Here is a 20644-nt window from a genome sequence, read left to right on the forward strand (position 1 = left end):
AAACTGTAATTGGGTCAATGGTAACCGCCGTGTCAATGGTAACAGATTTGCTTCATCTTCCAACCCACGTCACACACATGTAGTGGTATACGCGCATAAGTCAGGCTATCCCACTTACAAGCCCATATCTATCATGGACGCCATCAACTGGTTTTGAAAAGGGAGAAATTTAAAAACCTCGAACAGAGCTGTTATCATAACAAATGATCATTTAAATCTTTTACAATGGATACGGTGTTGTACAATATGCCTTAAACGTAAGTATATATCGTGAAATACTTCTGTACTTCCAGTAAAAGCCGAATGATGACTCGTAGTATCCCAGTTTGGCATGTGGACGTCAGATATTTGATGTATTTTACTTACCACTGTCACCTTCAGATTTTGAAGTTCACGAACACATACCACCTGTTTTTATGTTAATTTATGATCCATTTAACAACTATATTATAACTTGATTAATATGAAAAAGATAATTGACTTGAGATATCAGAACTCTTATGCCGTCTGGTAGTCAATACAAAGCTCTGAATCTATAAGCTTTATTATGAAGAGTAGTTTGAAAAGTGAGTTGTCATCCAGTCCACTAGTCAAGTGAGTAGTATGTCAAGTGAGGAGACATTGTCTGCTTTTGTGTGTTAATGCAGAAATTGAAACTCCTATGCCAGAAAGACTGGTCACCACATAGGTGATATACAGAAGGCTTGTTGAGACAATTTGAACTCATATCACTCACACCGGGTGATGGGAACTTACGAAACAAGGGTGTTATCTTACTCCGATGTCCTCCTTCACCAAGGTATCGTTGGTGCTATCCCACGGCATTATTGGACGTTCAAATACTAGTGCTCTCCCACGACATTATTAGATTCAAATACAAGTGCTATCCTACGGCAACTATTGGACGTTCAAATACAAGTGCTTTCCCAAGGCAACTATTGGACGTTCAAATACAAGTGCTATCCCACGGCAGCTATTGGACGTTCAAATACAAGTGCTTTCCCAAGGCAACTATTGGACGTTCAAATACAAGTGCTATCCTACGGCAACTACTTGACGTTCAAATACAAGTGCTTTCCCAAGGCAACTATTGGACGTTCAAATACAAGTGCTATCCCACGGAAACTATTGGACGGTCAAAATTAAACTACGGTTATAACGAACACTCTTATAACGACCTGACAGATATAACGAACTTACTTTTTTGGTCCCGACTATTTGCTGTAGTTATGTTGTATACATGCTTTTAACGAACTACGGTTATAACGAACTAAAAAGAGTAGTCCCTTTGAGTTAGTTTAAACCGTACTTTACTGTACAAGTGCTTTCCCAAGGCAACTATTGGACGTTCAAATACAAGTGCTATCCCACGGCAACTATTGGGCGTTCAAATACAAGTGCTTTCCCAAGGCAACTATTGGACGTTCAAATACAAGTGCTATCCCACGGCAACTATTGGGCGTTCAAATACAAGTGCTTTCCCAAGGCAATTATTGGACGTTCAAATACTAGCATTACCCAACGGAAACTATTGGATGTCCAAATGCTGGTACTAAACCACGGCATCTATTGGATGTCCAAATGCTGGTACTAACCCACGGCAACTACTGGATGCCCAAATGCAAGTACTAACCCACGGCAACTACTGGATGTCCAAATGCAAGTACTAACCCACGGCAACTATTGGATGTCCAAATGCTGGTACTAACCCACGGCAACTATTGGATGCCCAAATGCAAGTACTAACCCCCGGCAACTATTGGATGTCCAAATGCTAGTACTAACCCCCGGGAACTATTGGATGTCCAAATGCTGGTACTAACCCACGGCAACTATTGTACGTCCAGTCAATCATACTGTTCCACGGCAACTATTGGATGTCCAAATGCTGGTACTAACCCACGGCATCACTGGACGTTCAAATACTAGGATTACCCAACGGAAACTATTGGATGTCCAAATGCTAGTACTAACCCACGGCAACTATTGGATGTCCAAATGCTGGTACTTACCCACGGCATCACTGGATGCCCAAATGCAAGTACTAACCCACGGCAAATTTTAGATTCCCAAATGCTAGTACTAACCCAAGGCAACTATTGGATGTCCACTCACTCATACTGATCCACGGCAGCTATTGGGCGGCCTATTATTAGAACTATCCCTGAGTTTAAATTTATAATGTTTTACGAACACCTTGTGTCATTACTGATTTTCAATGTTCCATTCGTATAATGTTTACCCCTGTTTTGTCTTTACGCCCAGCGGAACCTGTTTCGTCGGATAAGAGAGACTGTTTTTTTCTCTGGCGTTGATATTTTTATATTTGTAAAGGTCATAGTTAAATTCAGTTAACTTCGTGACGGCAATGACTTATCCTATCGCATCCTACCCCGTACATCCATTACGTTGCATCCTCAACCGGTTCATAAAAAGCGCTCCATCGTTTCATCAAATCGTTTCACAGCATCCCTGCATCGTCCATAAAATACCAAGGCGATTTGACGATGGCCTTTCTCTGCTCTCATATATATGCATGTTACTATCTGTTTTCTCGTAAAAAGGTATACTCTAAATATAACTGATACATTGTTAATCATCCCAAATAAAATTGCTCTTAAGAAACATTAGAAAAAATAAATATATATACATTAATACAAAGCAAAATATATTCCAGCATTTGGTTTTATGACATTGAGAAACTGTTAAGCAGCAATGTTTTGTTTAACCAACATATCATAAACACGCCGCCATATCTGCATGTGCGGAATATGATGTACCCTCGACCTGACTGAGATGGTTGGATATAACGTCACTGTGAACTGTATTTTCAGTTATGTCACGGAATGTAAACTTTATATGGAAGATTGGAAGTGATACACGTAAACATCTTAATAAAGGTCCCTCTGAAATAACTATTACCTTATCATTTCATAAAAGACATCCACGTTCTAGATCCATGCGTTCCATGTCACTAGTTTTATTGCGTATCTGTCACAATTAATCTTTCGCTTTAAGCGTTGGCTGTGCGAGACATGTGCCAGATGTGCACAGGCAAACTCACACTCTCATATTTCTTGATCCGCTTGATCAAGGCTGTCGATTGCTACGGGTGTGCCGCGTTCACCATATGGACCTGGCTTTAACATAGTCGCATGCAGAAATATGAAAACGTATGAGTGAGTGAGTGAGTGAGTGAGTGAGTGGGTGAGTGAGTGAGTGAGTGAGTGAGTGAGTGGGTGGGTGAGTGAGTGAGTGAGTGAGTGAGTGAGTGAGTGGGTGAGTGAGTGAGTGAGTGAGTGGGTGAGTGAGTGAGTGGGTGAGTCAGTGAGTGAGTGATTGAGTGAGAGGGTGGGTGAGTGAGTGAGTGAGTGAGTGAGTGAGTCTTAACGCCGGATGAAAGCCGAAAACGACACAGTCCGTAGGATTTAAGCAAGGGCATTGCATCTATTGGACGACTATTGGATCTCTGTGTACCGATTTGTGAGCGCCTTATCCGACTACGTATGTGCCACCCTACCTTTGGAACAAACCATGTAATCAATTCAGACAAACACATAATTGTGACATGTGTGTGATGGGTTCAACGGGTGGGGCAGGATACGCTCACCTTTTGACTTGTTTTTGCATGTATTTTTGACGGGTTCCGACGGTGGGGCAGGAGATGCTCACCTTTTCGCGAAAACCCGGTCTCATCACTCTTTGATAGGGATTTATAAACACGTTTGTAATATAGTCGAAATCATTCACAGGAATCTGCTTATAGCAGAGATTTCTTCTGGTTATTTACAAATTTTGGTCTCTTTTATAGCACGTTGTTATATCGTATTTAGCGTGTATTTATCTTTGCAAACATAAATGATGTAATAACATTTTACATTCTCCAACATCAAAATAAAAGAGACAAAACCCTTTCCATATTCATAAGAAATCTCGATTGTACAATTCCGACCATATCATGAGTATGTGTTTATGAATCAATATCCAATTGTGATGATACCAGGTGTTCGCGAAAAGGTGAACGTGTCTTGCCCCACCGGTGGCACCCGTCAAAAATACACGCAAAGGCAAGTCAATTGATCACCTGAACCAACACGGAACAAGTTCAAATCAAAATAAGGACATCATTTGTGCCACTGATCCGTCAGATTAGATAATGTCCTCCACAAAAGGTTTTTTATAGCTTTACTAAGGCCTTGCATGTTGTAACTTGATCACATGTCTGAGCAAGAGCTGTATGACGCTGTTTGAAATCTTCGTAGAAAGAGCATGCTCGATTGTACCTCCAAAGTTGTGAAATGTAAACACCAAAGGCTGGAGCTGCTGGAACATTGCTCGAGATGAAGGGAAAGTTGACGTCACCCATCTTGTCACAGTCTCGTGGAAAGCCACGATTATATACTGGTGTCTATACCGTGCCATAACTATCTGTCCAACGTATACAAAGATCTCTCTGAAATATGATATTAACTTATATTATTCATTATTTATGAAAACTACAAATTCTAAATAGCATTAGTTTTATTGACTTTTTTTTCAAAAGTAATTCATTGCTTAATACTTTGGGTGTGTGCAAACACCAGATGTGCACTGGTAAGTTTCTTGATCTGCTTAATCCAAGTTTTCGATCTGATGTTGAGCGCTTGTTCCAGATGCTTATATCCAAGCTGGACGAGTGTGATTTTATAGTTACTAGTCCTTGTTATTGTTTCCTTATTTTTATTTAGCTGTCCAGCGAATTTGTTTTGACTTCATACAGACATGTTCCGATTGTATCTGTTGTTTTATTGATTATTGTTTATTGTTTTTATTGTTTTATTGTTGCTGAAACAATTGTCGTTTTCTGTAGAATACCGTAAACTACGGTTATATCGAACACAAAGGGACCACTAATATCGAAGTTCGTTATAATCATATTTACAGCATATATACAGCAATATACAGCGGGACCATAAAAACCCAGTTCGTTATATCCGTCAGCTCGTTATAAGCGTGTTCGTTATAAACGTAGATTACTGTTTAAGGCATCCCATAATTACTACCGGTCCATAGACATCATTACTATTGCATCTTTCTATGACTTTCTTCAAATTCTCGATTCACAAACGTACGTAAAACCTCTATATTGCAGACCTATCTCAGCTAACGACCAGGAAACGAGACCAAATATCGACATCCCAGGAAGAGAGATGTATCACTTGAAGTGGGGCATATACATAGATGTCACTTACTGCAAGAGTATACATGGCATCCTTAATGCTGCTTTAACGGTAAAACATTATGACGATACACCTATTTGTAATTGTGTATCATCTAAAACTCATCATCTACCCGAAAGTCCTATCAGCTACCCCAAAGAGTTATTACCTACTCCAAAGTCCCACCGCCTACTCAAATGCCCCACCCCTTACGCCAACGCCATGCCACACCCCAAAATCCCAACTACCTACCCCCTACTCATAGGTCCCAAGCCAAACCAAAAGTTCCTATCCTCTACTGCCAGGACCAAAACCCGTAATCAAAGGTCCACCCCCTAATCAAAGGTCGCAACCTTACCCCAGATCCCAACCCTTCAAACCTCTATTCCCTACTCCAATGTCCCACGCCCTTATCCAAGCCTCTATTCTCTACTCCAATGCCCCACACCCTTATCCAAGCCTCTATTCTCTACTCCAATGCCCCACACCCTTATCCAAGCCTCTATTCTCTACTCCAATGCCCCACACCCTTATCCAAGCCTCTATTCCCTACTCCAATGCCCCACACCCTTATCCAAGCCTCTATTCCCTACTCCAATGCCCCACACCCTTATCCAAGCCTCTATTCCCTACTCCAATGCCCCACACCCTTATCCAAGCCTCTATTCTCTACTCCAATGTCCCACACCCTTATCCAAGCCTCTATTCTCTACTCCAATGCCCCACACCCTAATCCAAACCTCTATTCCCTACTCCAATGCCCCACATCCTTATCCAAGCCTCTATTCTCTACTCCAATGCCCCACACCCTTATCCAAGCCTCTATTCTCTACTCCAATGCCCCACACCCTTATCCAAGCCTCTATTCCCTACTCCAATGTCCCACCCCTTAACCAAGCCTCTATTCTCTACTCCAATGTCCCACACCCTTATCCAAGCCTCTATTCTCTACTCCAATGCCCCACACCCTTATCCAAGCCTCTATTCTCTACTCCAATGTCCCACACCCTTATCCAAGCCTTTATTCTCTACTCCAATGCCCCACACCCTTATCCAAGCCTCTATTCTCTACTCCAATTCCCCACACCCTTATCCAAGCCTCTATTCTCTACTCCAATGTCCCACCCCTTAACCAAGCCTCTATTCTCTACTCCAATGCCCCACACCCTTATCCAAGCCTCTATTCTCTACTCCAATGCCCCACACCCTTATCCAAGCCTCTATTCCCTACTCCAATGTCCCACCCCTTAACCAAGCCTCTATTCTCTACTCCAATGTCCCACACCCTTATCCAAGCCTCTATTCTCTACTCCAATGCCCCACACCCTTATCCAAGCCTCTATTCCCTACTCCAATGTCCCATCCCCTTATCCAAGCCTCTATTCCCTACTCCAATGTCCCATCCCCTTATCCAAGCCTCTATTCCCTACTCCAATGTCCCATTCCCTTATCCAAGCCTCTATTCCCTACTCCAATGTCCCATCCCCTAATCCAAGCCTCTATTCCCTACTCCAATGTCCCACCCCCTTATCCAAGCCTCTATTCCCTACTCCAATGTCCCATCCCCTTATCCAAGCCTCTATTCCCTACTCCAATGTCCCACCCCCTTATCCAAGCCTCTATTCCCTACTCCAATGTCCCATCCCCTAATCCAAGACTCTATTCGGTACTCCAATGTCCCATCCCCTTATCCAAGCCTCTATTCCCTACTCCAATGTCCCATCCCCTAATCCAAGCCTCTATTCCCTACTCCAATGTCCCATCCCCTAATCCAAGCCTCTATTCTCTACTCCAATGTCCCATCCCCTTATCCAAGCCTCTATTCCCTACTCCAATGTCCCATCCCCTTATCCAAGCCTCTATTCCCTACACCAATGTCCCATCCCCTAATCCAAGCCTCTATTCTCTACTCCAATGTCCCATCCCCTTATCCAAGCCTCTATTCCCTACTCCAATGTCCCATCCCCTAATCCAAGGTCGCAACCTTACTCCTGGTTCCCAACCCTTCAAGATCCATCCTCGAAGTATCCAGATCTTATGCAAACGAAGGTAACGTTACATTAGGAACGTACCATTGGTCCGTAAGTTTTAAGTTTCTTGTAATATTTTTGAAAAAATTCAATACACCGTCTCAAATTCCGTGTTTTATTAGTTATTTGAATGTAAAAAAATCTGAATTAAACGGAGACTGCGCTTGCCTTTAACCATGCAAGTTAAGAAGTTATTTTGACAGATATCCTGGTGACATCTTGTACTTAACATGGTCTCATAAGTTGGGGTAACACATCCAAAAATGACCTGAAAGTCGATCAGTGAAGGGAATGCTCTCCAAGCCTGCACTGTTATATACAAAGCAAAAACATCAACCACCGACCTCCCTAGCCGCATTTCATTGCTTCGAAACTTCCTTTTTGAAGTCTTGTAACGAGTCTCTTCATTCCAAATATAATTCTAAAATACATGTTTGTTTGCAGGTTGTGTCGCTGGTTGGTTGGGTGTTTGCGCTCAATGGTGTTATCTCCAGAGACTGTGGGACTACCAATGGCTTCTATGAATTTGTATCCGGTTCAGTGTTCATCACCGGCCTCATCAGCTACGTCTTCTACTCCATCGTAATTCACGAAAATATACGATTCAAGTTTGTTCCCTGTAAGGTGAGAGTGCGTACAATTCTACCAGCATAATGTTCCGGTTGGGTTTGGAAGTCGAATCGGCTATCCTTTTCAATTTGTCCTCCCCTTACTAACGCGCTTTGTGTGCTGATTCAGCCAGTCCTGCCTTAGACTGTATACAGCGTATAGGGTACGCATCATGCGAGCCCCACGTTTTACTGGAACCTCTATAGACGGATACCCAGTGCAGCCTTCACCTTTATCGGTACACTGCCGTGGTGTAATCAAAATGCAACGAAACTCCGTTAATCCGGACCCTTTTAATTCGGAAAAGTTACCTTCCGTACTTCCTACCCCTGGTTCGTTATACTCATCACACCGAAGACCTGGGTTCGAATCCCACATAGGTACAATGTGTGAGGCCCTGAAGCCCATTTCTGACCAAATAATAAACCACTTTGCTTAAACTGGCTTGTATACGATGTGAGGGTTAGATCTACATACTGATTAAAGCCACAAACCTTTCCATAGTTGTAATAAACAATAAACACAAGGGCTATTTAGGAAAGTAAAATTTATGAATCTAGAATCTGTAGGTTTAATAAATAAAATGTACATTTCATAAAGGCCTATTTATAAGTTGAACAGTTAGTGTACGGTAGCGTATGGTAGTATGTAATTGTGGCGTTTGATGTTGGAGAATGTGGAATATTATCGTAGCATTTGTGCTCTCAGAGATAAATACATGCATTATAAGATAGAACCTATCATAATATAAAATTAAAAAATAGGATGGCCTGAGAAAATAATCCATTATCAAAAAAAGAATCTGCTTAAAGCAGAGACAATGGGACTATTCCGACCTATCGTGAGCAATGTTTTATGAATAACAATCAATATCAAATAGTGATGACATAAGGTGTTCGCGAAAAAATGAGCGTATCTGACCCCGCCGGTGGCACCCGTCACAATCACATACATAGACAAGCCAAGAATTCGTACGAGGCATACTAAAATATGAATAATAAAGTATAATATGTATAATTTGTAATAACTGATATTCCATGATATGACAACGACAGTACCATCAGCCAAGCGAAAAGTCCAGATATGTCAATCTATAAACAATGTCCTTCCTCAGAGACTTATTTGGGAATATTATTACCCCAACGTCTATCATTTCCCAGTGTTTGGAATATATTTACGCGTTTCAAACTGTTAAATCATTACTATTGATACTACTATTGTGTGGTTATGTTTCCAGGGCATGGTATGGTACACTGTGTGGTCTGTCTTGTACTTCATTGCGTCAGTCATGGCGGCAGTCGACGTATGTAGCCAGCCCGAGACTGTCTCAGCCGCGGTACGTTCATATCTGAAGACACTTGCCCAAAACATGACCGAGGTCATTAGGGGTCGTGCGTCGTTTGACATTTCAACTTTCCATCTTTACAATAACTAAATTGACCTTGCAACCTTACGAAAGCCCAACTGTGCCACTTTGGTAATATATATATTAATCGAACTTTCTCGTCATTTCAATTATTTGTTTATTTTCTCGAAATTTCAAGCTTTTTCTCGTTAATTCAAGTTTGTTTCAAAAACTCGATATTTCGAGAATCTACTTAGAATAACGAGAAAAAATTTCGAAGTAATGAGAAAAGGTCATAGGAGCAACGCAAAATCTATCGAAATAACGAGAAAATAATCGAAGCAACAAGACAAAATTCGAAATTTCGAGCTTTGGAGATAAACTTGAAGTAACGAGAAAATATTCGAAGTAACGAGAAAGAACACGAAATTTCGAGAAAACAATTGAAATAACGAGAAATTTCGATTAAATTTTTAAAATTAATTCCAGCTAAAAATGGCGACAGTAGTCTTTCGAACAACCTTGTTCTCGTATTCCAGGTTTACATCACGTGAGCGGTATTTCTGGATCTTGGTATCTTACAATACTCATTGCCTGTTAATCATACTATACTATTGTGGTTGCTTTTCAGGTATTTGGGTTCCCAGCACATGCCCTATGCATTGCAAAGGTGGTATGTTCTTACAAGGCTTGGCGCTATGAGCATGGGTGTCCACATCCGGGAGACAGAGCTGATAGTTATTCCCAGCAAACACATATCAAGGAGGTGATAGTGTTGCAGAGCATCAACCTCTAGCTGCAGAATCAGTAATATCATGATGTTCTCACGATCGGAAAGATCTCAATGAACACTCAAAGTGTACCGCAGACACAGTGAACACTCAAAGATTACTGCAGACACAGTGAACACTCAAAGAGTACCGCAGACACAGTAAAACACTCAAAGAGTACCGCAGACACAATGAAAACACAAAGAGTACCGCAGACACAGTGAACACTCAAAGAGTACCGCAGACACAGTGAACACTCAAAGAGTACCGCAGACACAGTGGACACTCAAAGAGTACCGCAGACACAGTGAACACTCAAGAGTACCGCAGACACAGTGAACACTCAAAGAGTACCACTGACACAGTGAACACTCAAAGATTACTGCAGACACAGTGAACACTTAAAGAGTACCGCAGACACAGTAAAACACTCAAAGAGTACCGCAGACACAATGAAAACACAAAGAGTACCGCAGACACAGTGAACACTCAAAGAGTACCGCAGACACAGTGAACACTCAAAGAGTACCGCAGACACAGTGAACACTCAAAGAGTACCGCAGACACAGTGAACATTCAAAGAGTACCGCAGACACAGTGAACACTCAAAGGGTACCGCAGACACAGTGAACACTCAAAGAGAACCACAGAGAGAGTGAACACTCAAAGAGTACCGCAGACACAATGAACACTCAAAGAGTACCGCAGACACAGTGAACACTCAAAGAGTACTGCAGACACAGTGAACACTCAAAGAGTACTGCTGACACAGTGAACACTCAAAGAGTACCGCAGACACAGTGAACACTCAAAGAGTACCGCAGACACAGTGAACACTCAAAGAGTACCGCAGACACAGTGAACACTCAAAGGGTACCGCAGACACAGTGAACACTCAAAGAGTACCGCAGACATAGTGAACACTCAAAGAGTACCGCAGACACAATGAAGGTTCAAAGAGTACTGCTGACTCAGTGAACACTCAAAGAGTACCGCAGACACAGTGAACACTCAAAGAGTACCGCAGACACAGTGAAGGTTCAAAGAGTACTGCTGACACAGTGAACACTCAAAGAGTACCGCAGACACAGTGAACACTCAAAGGGTATCGCAGACACAGTGAACACTCAAAAAGGACCGCAGACACAGTGAACACTCAAAGAGAACCACAGACAGAGTGAACACTCAAAGAGTACTACAGTCACAGTGAACACTCAAAGAGTACTGCAGACACAGTGAACACTCAAAGAGTACTGCAGACACAGTGAACACTCAAAGAGTACTGCTGACACAGTGAACACTCAAAGAGTACCGCAGACACAGTGAACACTCAAAGAGTACCGCAGACACAGTGAACACTCAAAGAGTACCGCAGACACAGTGAACACTCAAAGAGTACCGCAGACACAGTGAACACTCAAAGAGTACCACTGACACAGTGAACACTCAAAGATTACTGCAGACACAGTGAACACTTAAAGAGTACCGCAGACACAGTAAAACACTCAAAGAGTACCGCAGACACAATGAAAACACAAAGCGTACCGCAGACACAGTGAACACTCAAAGAGTACCGCAGACACAGTGAACACTCAAAGAGTACCGCAGACACAGTGGACACTCAAAGAGTACCGCAGACACAGTGAACATTCAAAGAGTACCGCAGACACAGTGAACACTCAAAGAGTACCGCAGACACAGTGAACACTCAAAGAGAACCACAGAGAGAGTGAACACTCAAAGAGTACCGCAGACACAATGAAAACACAAAGGGTACCGCTGACACAGTGAACACTCAAAGAGTATCGCAGACACAGTGAACACTCAAAGAGTACTGCAGACACAGTGAACACTCAAAGAGTACTGCTGACACAGTGAACACTCAAAGAGTACCGCAGACACAGTGAACACTCAAAGAGTACCGCAGACACAGTGAACACTCAAAGAGTACCGCAGACACAGTGAACACTCAAAGGGTACCGCAGACACAGTGAACACTCAAAGAGTACCGCAGACATAGTGAACACTCAAAGAGTACCGCAGACACAATGAGGGTTCAAAGAGTACTGCTGACACAGTGAACACTCAAAGAGTACCGCAGACACAGTGAACACTCAAAGGGTATCGCAGACACAGTGAACACTCAAAAAGGACCGCAGACACAGTGAACACTCAAAGAGAACCACAGACAGAGTGAACACTCAAAGAGTACTACAGTCACAGTGAACACTCACATAGCAACTCAGGAACAGTGAACATCATATATTATAACTTATACAGAAACTTCAGACACAGCGAACACTTATATATTGTTATAGTGCAAACCATTTCAATACTTTTCTTTGAAACGTCATTTATCCAAAATACACATTGTTTCAATGTTTCCAAAGTGCACCGACATTCTATCTCTTTGTACACAGCAAACATTCGGCGTATCTAAGTGTAAGCCCCCCCACCAACGACCAGTCTACGTCCGACTTCCTGACTTCCTGTAAGTGGCAGAGCGGGTCTCCGCACTCGAGAACATATTGACCATTCGGTCCTGGTGTGCGTTCTGTCACGTGATTTCCATTACCTGTACCATTTCGACCTATTTGAACAATAAACATGGCTGCTGTCGTCTTCACACCTGAGTTTTGTCTTGAGCTACCATCCGAGGGCAAAACCTACGAACTTGGACAGATGGTGGAGTGGAGCCGTATCCGGGTAGCGTGAGTTTGCTTTGACTCACACACGCCCCCCCCCCCCCCCCCCCCCCCCCCCCCCCCCATCTCGCAGCAAAGCAAATGGTAGTTCAGAGGTGATGGGAGTCAAGCCTACCTGATCATCAGCACGATGACAGCAGCCCAGCCTACCCGATCGCCAGCAGCATGACAGCAGCCCAGCCTACCCGATCGTCAGCAACATGACAGCAGCTCAGCCTACCCGATCGTCAGCAACATGACAGCAGCCCAGCCTACCCGATCGTCAGCAACATGACAGCAGCCCTACCTACCCGATCGTCAGCAACATGACAGCAGCTCAGCCTACCCGATCGTCAGCAACATGACAGCAGCTCAGCCTACCCGATCGTCAGCAACATGACAGCAGCCCAGCCTGCCCGATCGTCAGCAACATGACAGCAGCCCAGCCTACCCGATCGCCAGCAACATGACAGCAGCTCAGCCTACCCGATCATCAGCAACATGACAGCAGCCCTACCTACCCGATCGTCAGCAACATGACAGCAGCCCTGCCTACCCGATCGTCAGCAAAAAGACAGCAGCCCAGCCTTCCCGATCGTCAGCACCATGACATCAGCCCAGCCTACCCGATCGTCAGCAACATGACATCAGCCCAGCCTACCCGATCGTCAGCAACATGACAGCAGCCCAGCCTACCCGATCGTCATCAAAAAGACAGCAACCTATACCAGCAAATGTGACAATCATCGACAACGATTCTCTTATAAGTTGTGGTTGCGTAATCATAACTACAGATAAAAGCTTTCAAAAAGTTATCCAATACCCTATAACTTATTGTTTATTTCTTCATTTATTCCTTTTTGGGTATACAAGAACTGAAATTATCAATAATAAGTTGCTCACCAAGCTTATTCAGTGGAGAGCGTAGGTTTTTTTCTCTCGGATGGAAGTTTAACGCAACGGCGTTAACTGACTATCGACGGTAACGCCACCCATGGCTATTACGAGTTATGTCCCTTCTATGTTCCTCCTATTGACCAGTCAGATTCCATCTCACATATCCCTTGCATTTGTTTCAAACAAAATGGCGGCGCACAGTCAAGACAATCTGATCGGTAATCAAGATCTATATTGTAAGAAAACGGGTCCTACCCCGCGAAACGCATCAAAACACTTGATTAAAAACGCCCAGTAGACGGTACACATGCTATGCTAATCCAGCAGTCGATCGAAATCTGCACGTTGAAAGCCATGTTGTTTACCAACCGGTTTCTTAAATATATTTTGATTGAGTTGTTCATAGACTCGTTAGTCCAGCCAAAATGTAACTCCAGGGTTCCAGCCTAGTTCGGCAAGGGTGCAACTTTGCTTTAAAAGTCAGTTAACGCCCGTGCCTCGGGAAGATGGTTTTAGCGTCGCGTTCAAGATCATTGCTCTTATATATCGACGTGCATGCCCACTGAGATACCATCACATGAATACCCAACACAAACACAGTATACTGACTCTAAGCCGACCAGTCCTTGTTTTAGACCCTTAATGCCGAGCGCCAGGCAGGGTAACAACAAGTACTATCTTTCAACGCCTTTGGGTGTGATGCGGCCGGGATCGAACCCCCGACCTTCCGCTCTCCGGGCAGACGCAGTATCGACTACACCACGGAGGCGGTCCGAACACTTTTATGAAATCTACAAACAGCGTGAACTCTAATATAGGCTACATAAACACAGTGAACACTCATAACCATTTCCTGGCACGGTGAACTCCTATACCGATCTGCTATCACTGCGAACCTAAATTGGCCGAAATAATGCCCCAGATGCCTTCAGTAATATATGAACTCACATAGCTGCCATCAAATACCACAGGCGCTACTACATCACCATTATATCACGATCCCAAATTTTTCTGTGATTCTTTGTTCTGGTACACGAACGCTAAACTTTGAACCACGTGATCAAAGTGATTACCGGAGATCCAGTTCCGTTTCCGCTATGTATCAGTCATATGTATCAAAGTTTATTGGCCTGCCTGTGTGGAGCTTTTAATAGACCGGGCTGCACCGTACAAGTAAGTTTCATTTCATGTTGTTTTATATTTCATCTGTTTCACATTTAGATTTAGATGCATGATGGTTTTTCAATAATATTTAAATGACGTGATTAGCTCCAAAAATGTTGATTTAAGCTTAAATAATTAGGTAAAATTGTTGCTATTCAGCAAAGTGTATGTGTTGTTGGTGTGGGTGACATGGATACACATATAGAAGAAACAGATCTTTTAGGATCAGGGTTTATTTTGATCCTTTCAGCAAGTGTGAATCAGGTCCTAATTTATAACACACCTGTTTAAGGAGCCATGTTTCGCGCGTTGTGGAATCAACTTGTCCATAAAGCAGCAGCAAATATAGTTATATTAAACATATCGCAGGTAGGTTTCTCGTCAGGATGTAGCCAACGGATGAAATGTTTACCCTTTGTTATCATTTACGGATAAATATGCAAATATTAAAGGTCACGTAGGTACTTTGTGTTTACAAACAAATATGGCGCCGCCCTTGTCTATCGGCGATCGAGTCTGAATTTACCATCTGGACAAATTACATACCCAAAATCAGTGTCAATCTGGGGCTTAGCTGCGGCCTTTTGACAAGGCTTTGGAGATATATATATATTGCTTAGCAATTTAGCAAGGACAGTAGCGGGGCCAGTTTCCTTGTCTTGTCGACCTCTGCAGCTTGGGGTCTTTTCACGAATTTTAAACAGTTAGATTTGACCGAAATGCCCAAAATGATACCTTGTTTCATTTTATCGACATATGCCGTCATTACATAATGACGGTATGACAGGACGGGCAGACTCTCAACAAACGTGACATCTCATAGACTAGAGTAGCTTCCCTTTGATAAACGCAAGTACTAGAGCGGAATGATTGCTGCAAGAACAAATCACCAAGTTGAAAAGTTATATGTAAGCAACTGTTTGCCTTAATGGTAGTAACGCGACTGTTTAAAAGACAATGTTCAGTTGAAATTCTCTTGATTGTTGTCAATGACTGACTGACTAATCACTGAACTTGTGACGTTATATATTAATGCACACATTCCGGGATAACTTTTGTGAGAGATAAACATCGACAGAACTTAAGAATGACATGGTACCGAGGGTATGACACTTGTATGTTTTGGGATAGGGGATATTATGTATCAGGAATAAACACCATGTATAAAGCTCACCAAGAAAGGGGCGTTGGGGTAGTCTAGTGGTTAAAGTTCCCGGGTTCCATCCCCCGCATGTGAAGGCCATTTCTGGGGTCTGATATTGCTGGAATATTGCTACTAGCAGCTTTAAACATAATACACACTCACTCACTCAGCTCACAAAGACCGCCTCCGTGGTCTAGTGGTAGAGCGTCCGGCCGGAGAGCGTTAAACCCAACTCACTCACTCACTCACTCACTCACAATCTAAGAGTAAGTGAACTGCGAAAACATGCCACGACTGACGGAAGCGCAAGGCAACAACGCCATCGGCCAACTGCAAACAGGCGAATCTTTTAGTTGTAGCCAGGTTTTCCCACGTAGAACCAAGCACCATTACAAGACTGTGGAACCGTTTTCACACCGAACAACACATGACCTTCCCAGATTCGGTCGACCACGTATATCTGCTAGAGCACAGGACAAATTCATATGACTACGTCACTACGTGAAAGAACCACCCAACCACCTATACACCTACGGCAATACCAGGATTGCGCAGGATATCAGCCCAGACAGTCAATAACCGTTTACGCGCTGGTCCGGGTATTCGCGCTAGACGACCAGTTCGAGGTGTCATTTTGACGGACCTGCAACGTCAATGGTTACAAGGTCACAGAGTATGGCCACACCTGCGATAGAGACAATTTTGGTTGAGTGATGAGTTTTATGTTTCGCCGTGCGGATGGTAGACATCGAGTTTAAAGGCGTCGCGGGGAACGTTATGCACGAAACTGCATACAAGAAACGGACAGATTTGATAGTGAGTGAGTGAGTGAGTGAGTTGGGTTTAACGCCGTTTTTAACATTATTCCAGTTATATCACGGCGTGTTAGCTTAATATGGGAGGAAAGCTCGAAGTAATGCAGGTCTAAGACGTTTACCACTTCGGTGAAACCCACGAGCACGGGTATGGTGCTAACAAACCTAGAAACATAATCGGGGCGAACCGGGATTCGACCCACAATCATAGGTTTCTGGCGTGCCCAAGGGACGCAACTCTGCACAGCGACTCGCGGCGCCTTAGACGACTGGGCCACCCGTTCCCACTAGAATAATGAACAATACTTTAGTATCAAACACTTCGAAGAATACATCAACAACTCTGCTTTCAAACTGACTCGGCGTTTCATACCTCCTCTCACACACCCCAAGCTGAAATACTGTTCAAAGCGTCTTTAAACACAACTAGCACATTTCTTTACCTCAAATGGATATGGAATCCCTGTGTTAAGAATTGCTATTACAGGTGCACGAGTTACACTTACATATAGAACTTACCCCTAGTTTCGCCTTTCCCAGGCAACCATACGTCCGAATACCTCTCTCTCGTAGAGGGAGAATGTAAAGATTACATGATCGACAACGCTGCCTACACATGTCGTCATGGTGATTACGTAATACACAAAACAAAACAAAGCCAGTAGTCAGTTGACGTTGCCAGACAGATGAAGCCAATCAATGACAAAACCTGGAACACGTCAACCGTTCAGTGTACTCGTGTCAGACAGCAGCCTAGCCTACCCGATCGTCAGCAACTTGACATCAGCCTAGCCTACCCGATCGTCAGCAACATGACAGCAGCCCTACCTACCCGATCGTCAGCAACATGACAGCAGCCCTGCCTACCCGATCGTCAGCAAAAAGACAGCAGCCCAGCCTACCCGATCGTCAGCACCATGACATCAGCCCAGACATTGAAAAACCGTTTACGCGCTGGTCCGGGTATTCGCGCTAGTACAACAATATATAGTCAAAAAAACTTCATAATGATCGGTAATTTTAAACAGTAAACAGAGCTTTTTCAGGAATACGGCTGTGCGACAACAACAAAACTTACATTTTTAAGCTAAGGGCGGTCGGATAGTTCAGCGGTTAGAGCGTTCGCTCGCCACGCCGAAGACCCGGGTTCGATTCCCGACATGGGTATAATATGTGCACCCCATTCTGGTGTTCCTCGCCGTGATATTGCTAAAAGCGGCGTAAAACCATACTCACTCACTCACATTTTTCTGCAAACTGTCTAAGTGGCGGGTACTTCCGGTAGAGCAGGTCATCTACCTTTTTCGTGAACACCTGGAGCCATCATTGATTTTCAGTGATCCATTCATATAATTTTCACCGCTGTTTTTGCCTTTTACGCTCCATGGAATCTATTTCGGCAGATGTTCGAGACTAATTATTCTCTGGCGTTGACTTGTACTTATTAATCATACTGTAAACTACGGTTATAACGAACACGCATATAACGAACTGACCGGTATAACGAACTTATTTGTCCGACCATTTGTTGTATAAATGCTGTATATATGCTTATAACGGACTACGGTTATTACGAACTAAATTTAGTGGTCCCTTCGGGTTCGTTATAATCGTAGTTTACTGTATTTATATTCAACTCATTCCCAACGATGGAACGACCTCCATTGTGTCATCTCATTGTTATAATCAATGGGTTCATTCTTTTTTCAATATTGTGATCACAGGATATTAAACTGTTTACTTTATTTCTCAAGGAATTTTATAAAGTATAAAAACAAAACCCATGCCATGTACCCCGTTCGTTCAACCATATACGATTATCCTGATAATTCTATACCAATAGAGCTTTCTTCACATCTTTTATTATTTTATTATTTTATCTGAGACGAGATGAAGAGAAATAATGACATAATAATGAACAAATATATGTCCAGTATTGAATATAATTCTGGTTGTTTTGAAATATTCTTTGGGGTATTTCATTACGTAAATTGATGCCAAACAGGCGCGTGTCTTGTCCAATTAATATACACAATAAACTATCTAATTGTTTACATATTCAAGACATTATTTACTAAGTGAAAGTAGTCGTTTTATGTTGTGTCGAAAAAGCGTCAAATTCCGTTTAACACATAGAGATTTTCCTTACCATGAACGAAAATTAGGGGAGATATATAATAATCAAAATACCAGTGTCGTCTTTCTCTGACGTTATCAAAGACATAAAACCAGCCATGACGTCAACAGGAATGATGTTATTTTTGGGGTATTTCATTACATTTGATGATAAGACTGGTGCTCCATTAATAATGGTGCATCATTAGTCAAATTACACTTACACAATCAGGAGAATGTTGGTATCTAAGGACTAAGTTATAGGTTAGATAAGGCCATCTATTTCTCTATCACCTCTTTTTTATGAAGTACGATTTCATCATTTCTTATGGGTTTTTTTTTTTATAACTAAACGTATACAGTTTCAATATCGATATTTGTGTTGGAATAGTTTGGTTTCTCATGAACAAAACACCACGAAAATATATTGTCCTTACCCACAGCTAATTCTCACCAAGTGACCTGAGTTACAATAAACTAGTGCTAAGCATAGCGGAGTTATGCCCCTTTTCTTTGTACGTGTGTAACCTCTCTGTCGCCTTTTGACGGCATAGAGAAAAATCATTTTTCGTCATTTACGGCATGCTATTTTTGGCATTGAATGTATGTCGTTATACATACGCATATAACTCCATTTGATAGGTAGTTATGTCGTTTAGATATTAGGCAGTATTTTGTTCGCTCACAATTTCCGTAAAGCTTCTAAATAGATAAATCGTCGCGCAGTACTTTTATTGCTACTTGTTACTATTTTTCAACGCAAAATATAATCTCGGACAACACTTAGAAGTGTCTTTTTTTAAACCGGTTTAATATTTGCAGCTACATTTACACCATCAAAAAGGAAATTTAATATTCTACACCTCTGCGTAATTTTATAGCTAGAGGTAGATCCATTGCCGCGTGAGCGAAATTCTCGCACAACCTTCACTTTTCAGATCTTCGGAAAATGTGCGTCAGAAAAAAAAACCGGCATCCAGAGGGTTAATGATTTAGCACCCACTGAAAGACACGCTCTGTCAGTTTATCCACTGACAAATTCCAAATCCAACAAGAAAGTCAACTGTTAATGCTGGCAGTGTAAAATCATCGATGGAGTGGGAACATTTGATGTATGAAGACTTTATAAACATAAAGATAATGAACAACGAGAATGGTATATATGATTTAGAAGTCTGAACAGTATGGCTGCTGTCAATGGGGAAACTGTCTTCAAATGAGTAGGAAATAAAGTGAGTAGGAAATAAATTGTGTAATATTGTAAATAAAGTTCAAGGTGTTCTCAAACACACTACCAGTGTAGCTGTGGGGTATATGTACTGGTGCAGCGCCAGTCCAGGCACGTACACTGTTGGTTTTATAACAAACTGTCTACGTCGTGCAGTTTACATTCGTCACTTGTTGACTATCAATTACTAGTTGACAATATCTTCATTTTTTTTAAATGATACATCTTGCAGAAACTATGATTTATGTAAAACGCTAGACACTTGCTTAACAATTTCTTAAAAGAGAAGGCATGGCTACTAGTAGCAACTGTTAATTAAAACTAATATTTATATGAGTTCTAATAAGCACTGTGATTGGGCGTCATCGCAGCTCGACGGCGTAGAGCGTTCCCCATCATATCGATCACTGGATTGTCTGGACCAGACTCGATTAACGTACAGGCGTCCGCTGCAATAGTGCCAAGTGTGGCGTCTAACAACAAGCACAACAAAAAGTTTATGAATATCAAAGTGCTTTCTATTGACAGTCTGGCGTGTGCCTCAAGTGAAGGAAACGGACGTTAGATCTCCTTAAGATAGTTATGTCCTCTTGATAGTGGCTAAAAAAGAAACTTTTTTAGATGCCCACATCATTACCACCACAA

General features: G+C 42.4%; 1 pseudogene; it reads left to right on the forward strand.

The window, feature by feature from the left end:
* The first annotated feature begins 225 nt into the window (after positions 1 to 225).
* On the forward strand, positions 226 to 9978 carry LOC139451960 (CKLF-like MARVEL transmembrane domain-containing protein 4; annotated as a pseudogene).
* The last annotated feature ends 10666 nt before the right edge of the window (positions 9979 to 20644 follow it).

This window comes from Haliotis cracherodii, unplaced genomic scaffold (assembly GCF_022045235.1).
Source record: "Haliotis cracherodii isolate W230 unplaced genomic scaffold, xgHalCrac1.p SCAF_10, whole genome shotgun sequence".
NCBI lineage: Eukaryota > Metazoa > Mollusca > Gastropoda > Lepetellida > Haliotidae > Haliotis > Haliotis cracherodii.